General features: G+C 50.1%; 1 long non-coding RNA gene across 1 annotated transcript; it reads right to left on the reverse strand.

The window, feature by feature from the left end:
• Positions 1-2,624: 2,624 nt before the first annotated feature.
• On the reverse strand, positions 2,625-5,274 carry LOC113589548. The gene is made up of 3 exons (XR_004776623.1): positions 5,223-5,274; positions 3,835-4,017; positions 2,625-2,793 (listed from the first exon to the last, which is right to left on the reverse strand). It is a non-coding gene; the product is annotated as an uncharacterized LOC113589548 (long non-coding RNA).
• Positions 5,275-5,416: the final 142 nt, after the last annotated feature.

Below are 5,416 nucleotides of genomic sequence, written 5' to 3' on the forward strand. Positions count from 1 at the left end.
TGGATACCAGTTTCCCACTGTTAGCCTTCAAAGTTTTGTGTGGCCGTGCACCCAGCTAACTCTGCAAACTTCTGCTTCCTTACACCCCATCCAAAAAAGTACTGTGCCCCGACTCTGGTCTGCTAGTTGCACCGTGGCCCAGCCTGTCCTGCGAGTAGGTTTTAACGTGGCCGCTGCTACCCTCTGGAGCGTCACGTTCTTTCTACCTCGGACGTCCAGCTTAACTTTTCTCAAAATACTTTAATTCGTCCTTTTCTACTTCGTTAGAGGAATTTTGGTTTGTTTTCTCCCCTTTGAAAATGTAAAGCAGCCTTGGGAATGTGAAATAATATGTGAAATTATTACTATAATAATACTAATAATACTCTTCCAGATATGTGCAATACCATGGGCTCTTTTTCTAAACGTGGAGTTTATTTGTGTTGATCACGGGGACTTGAAAGCAGAGCTAACCATTAAGACTTTATCAGGTCACATGTACGAGAAAGCCATAACTCAGCATTGATCAATGAGAATCATGATCAATACTCAGCAGATGGAGAAGCACTAGCTGAAATGCGAGCCTGTGTGTGTGTGTGTGTGTGTGTGTGTGTGTGTGTCAGACTGAGTCACTCTGAGGTAGGTCTCAGTCCCTCTGATCTAGTAAGTGGGTTCAGGGCACTGTAACAAAGCTTGTGTGTCTCTCAATGTCTCAACAAGAGCTCTCCCGGTCACGTGTGTGCACACACATAATTGCGTACACACTCACGCACACACTCCCAGTCAGCCTACGGTCAGTGAGGTCATGTCCTGAACCTACACTCTTCAGGGGTATTAGCAGTTATTGTGTCATGCGGTCCTGTTACTCAGCAGTTCCTGTGTGAACGCATCACTCGGGGCGATGCGTCACCGTGATCTAGTGTCTCCAGCTCTGACCAGTGGTGACCTCACACCACACACACCACACACACCACACACTCCACTGTTGAAAAATAGAGAGAACAATGTGAAGGGCGATTGATCTGTATGGGAGGGGAAGTAATGCATTTATTCTGAGTGTTAGAATTACCCCTCCCTGCCTCTCCTCCTATAGCCCTCCCATTAGTCTGCATTTCCCCGCCTCCTCTCTGGCTCCTCCCCCTGCTGCACTGTGGGTCCCGCCTTCTCTCTGACTCCTCCCCTTGCTGCTCTCCTGATCCCTCCTTCACCAGGGTTGGTGATTGAAATGGAACTGGACGAAGGACTGAGAGAGAGAAACACACAAGAAGAGAGAGAGAGAGAGAGAGAGAGAGAGAGAGAGAGAGAGAGAGAGAGAGAGAGAGAGAGAGAGAGAGAGAGAGAGAGAGTGTTTACAGTATTCCAGTACATAAGCAGAGAGCAGCATGGCCAGGGATGCAAATAGACTTCCCATCAGGTGAAGGGCCCTAGACACACAAACAAGAGTACAGCAGAGAACTGGGCCAGAGACGAGGGCACATGTGAGTGAGTGAGGGAGTGAGGATGTGATAGAGGACATAAGGTTTGAGTACACACTCACGCGTACACACTCACGCACACACTCCCAGTCAGCCTACGGTCAGTGAGGTCATGTCCTGAACCTACACTCTTCAGGGGTATTAGCAGTTATTGTGTCATGCGGTCCTGTTACTCAGCAGTTCCTGTGTGAACGCATCACTCGGGGCGATGCGTCACCGTGATCTAGTGTCTCCAGCTCTGACCAGTGGTGACCTCACACCACACACACCACACACACCACACACTCCACTGTTGAAAAATAGAGAGAACAATGTGAAGGGCGATTGATCTGTATGGGAGGGGAAGTAATGCATTTATTCTGAGTGTTAGAATTACCCCTCCCTGCCTCTCCTCCTATAGCCCTCCCATTAGTCTGCATTTCCCCGCCTCCTCTCTGGCTCCTCCCCCTGCTGCACTGTGGGTCCCGCCTTCTCTCTGACTCCTCCCCTTGCTGCTCTCCTGATCCCTCCTTCACCAGGGTTGGTGATTGAAATGGAACTGGACGAAGGACTGAGAGAGAGAAACACACAAGAAGAGAGAGAGAGAGAGAGAGAGAGAGAGAGAGAGAGAGAGAGAGAGAGAGAGAGAGAGAGAGAGAGAGAGAGAGAGAGTGTTTACAGTATTCCAGTACATAAGCAGAGAGCAGCATGGCCAGGGATGCAAATAGACTTCCCATCAGGTGAAGGGCCCTAGACACACAAACAAGAGTACAGCAGAGAACTGGGCCAGAGACGAGGGCACATGTGAGTGAGTGAGGGAGTGAGGATGTGATAGAGGACATAAGGTTTGAGTACACACTCACGCGTACACACTCACGCACACACTCCCAGTCAGCCTACGGTCAGTGAGGTCATGTCCTGAACCTACACTCTTCAGGGGTATTAGCAGTTATTGTGTCATGCGGTCCTGTTACTCAGCAGTTCCTGTGTGAACGCATCACTCGGGGCGATGCGTCACCGTGATCTAGTGTCTCCAGCTCTGACCAGTGGTGACCTCACACCACACACACCACACACACCACACACACCACACACTCCACTGTTGAAAAATAGAGAGAACAATGTGAAGGGCGATTGATCTGTATGGGAGGGGAAGTAATGCATTTATTCTGAGTGTTAGAATTACCCCTCCCTGCCTCTCCTCCTATAGCCCTCCCATTAGTCTGCATTTCCCCGCCTCCTCTCTGGCTCCTCCCCCTGCTGCACTGTGGGTCCCGCCTTCTCTCTGACTCCTCCCCTTGCTGCTCTCCTGATCCCTCCTTCACCAGGGTTGGTGATTGAAATGGAACTGGACGAAGGACTGAGAGAGAGAAACACACAAGAAGAGAGAGAGAGAGAGAGAGAGAGAGAGAGAGAGAGAGAGAGAGACAGAGAGTGTTTACAGTATTCCAGTACATAAGCAGAGAGCAGCATGGCCAGGGATGCAAATAGACTTCCCATCAGGTGAAGGGCCCTAGACACACAAACAAGAGTACAGCAGAGAACTGGGCCAGAGACGAGGGCACATGTGAGTGAGTGAGGGAGTGAGGATGTGATAGAGGACATAAGGTTTGAGTATGAAATCTAGAGAAATTAGGACACATACGAAAGGCATAAAGGTAATTATGGGTGCAAACAACAAGTGTTTAGGCAGGTCTGGGCCTTTATAAAGGGTTGCTCTCCTTATCATGGAAATGCTGTGTATTGTTGGATTAACATGTCACCCTCAGGAACCCCAGCAAAGATCACAGGCGCTTAATAAAAACTCTCAGCAACCCCAGCAAAAGGTCAAAGGTGAGCGTTTAGCACATTCTTACGGCGGCGGGAATACGTTAGGCACTCCCTGATCAAAGCTTTAAGCAGCTGTGCTCATTTCATTTGAGCTCCAGAAAGTAAAACTTCTGTCCCGTAATACACAACAGTGGATGAGATGAGGAGACCGAGTCTGGAGTGCAAAGGTCATATGTTAATGTGGTGAGCTGGAGCCTTCATTTGAATGCACACCCCCACACTGGGAATAAACCATGTGTTCATACTGCTGGCTGGAACTGTGGTTGCCCTAACCACAACTGAACCCCCCCACACATTCTCTCTCTCTCTCTCTCTCTCTCTCACACACACACACACACACACACACACACACACACACAGGGTGGTTGGCAACGACATACTGACACATCGCACTGCTAATGGCCCTAAGTTGATGTGTACAGGTATATCTTTCTCCATGATCAAGCACTGAAAGAGGAGAGAAGAGAAGAGAAGAGAAGAGAAGAGAAGAGAAGAGAAGAGAAGAGAAGAGGGGAGGGGAGGAGTGCTGCAGTGTCATTCCAGTGATAACCACACCACCACATCTACCTACAGCACGAGGCAGAGACGCTCCATGTCTCCACCCCTCCGTACTCCACTCTCCTCTGTCCCACTTCTCCTCTTTTCCAGACGGCTGCGACGCTGCATTGTTATTCATGAAATTCTGTGTGTTCCGCCGTGCCGCTCCAAAGCTCGGTCCAGCGCGACCAGCAGCTGCCGTAAGAGAAAGGCCTGCCTGTGATGAAATATGGAATAAAGAGTCATTCATTTGTCATCAGGCAGGGCCACACGGCCCTCCCCATTATTAAGGTAGTGGACGGCCCCGGGCTAGTGCATGTTACATTAAACTCCTGTCTGTTGATGCTAGCGTGGGGGGGTTGATCCTGGACTGATTCGGGACATATGCACATCACTAATGGAATAAACGAATCTAGCTGTCGGGCTCCATGGAAACATGCCGCACTCACCTACGTGGTTTATGGAGAACGACGGTGCACCTGCACAGGTACAGAGCTCATTACAAGCCGCATTTAAGGCAGCAGGGAGCACTTCCTAAAGAGGCTCTTCAGCGCGTCCTATTGTGAAGAGCCAAACTTTGTCCTCTCCCTAGTTTGACTCTGTTATTAGCATTGTGTGTGTGTGTGTGTGTGTGTGTGCATGCTGCTGTGGGTCTTCTCCCTCAGAGTCAGGCTGCATGCACAGTGGCAGGGTGCTACAGAACTGTACGAGACGACTGCTGGAGGACGAGACCATGCACGAGCGCCACGTGCACGAGCACCACGTGCACGCCTCCAGCGCTTCAAGAGGGAGCGCGACAGGGCGGAAGAGCCTGGAGGGAGCTGGTCGTAGCGAGCAGACCCGACCTGCTGGCGCACGGGCTAGAGGGTAATATTAATACTGTAAATATTTGGAGAGAGAGAGAGAGAGAGCGATGGAAATAAGGTCAGCAAGAGAACTGGTGAGAAAGACAGAGGTGCAGGCATGGACGGGATAGAGAAACACAGAGAGCGAGAAAGAGAGAGACAGAGAGAGAGAGATAAGGAGAGAAATCCAGGTCACAGCAACACACCAGTCATGTTAATGGGAGGAAAAAACAAAGCAAAAAAAGAGAGAGAGAGAGAGAGAGGGAGAGAGAGAGAGGGAGAGAGAGGGAGAGAGAGAGAGAGAGAGAGAGAGAGAGAGGCCAAAAGAAAGGTGTTGGAGGAAAGAGAGTGTTTACAGATGAAGCAAGAGGCTTAACCATGGAATGAGTTCAGGTATGTGCCCTGAGGGGAGAAAAACTGGGGGGGCCAGGTGACTGTGTGTGTGTGTGTGTGTGTGTGTGTGTGTGTGTGTGTGTGTGTGTGTGTGTGTGTGTGTGAGAGAGAGAGAGAGAGAGAGAGAGACAGATTAGAAACAAAAGCCCTCCAAAGCTCTGGCAAACTTTAAACACACACTTACCATCCATCTTATCTCCCACCCACTCCTGCTTGAGAACGGCATACCTGAGCCATGAACGGGGAACAGGGAGAGGGGGAGGTGTAAGTAGGACGATGGTGTTTATCTTTTCAGGTTACCAGAACGGCCGCTAACGCTGAGCCTCGGCACAAAACTCACCTGCAGGGCTGTGATATCATTAGCATACGAAACTTCTC

This window comes from Electrophorus electricus, chromosome 10 (genome assembly GCF_013358815.1).
Source record: "Electrophorus electricus isolate fEleEle1 chromosome 10, fEleEle1.pri, whole genome shotgun sequence".
In the NCBI taxonomy this organism is placed as follows: domain Eukaryota; kingdom Metazoa; phylum Chordata; class Actinopteri; order Gymnotiformes; family Gymnotidae; genus Electrophorus; species Electrophorus electricus.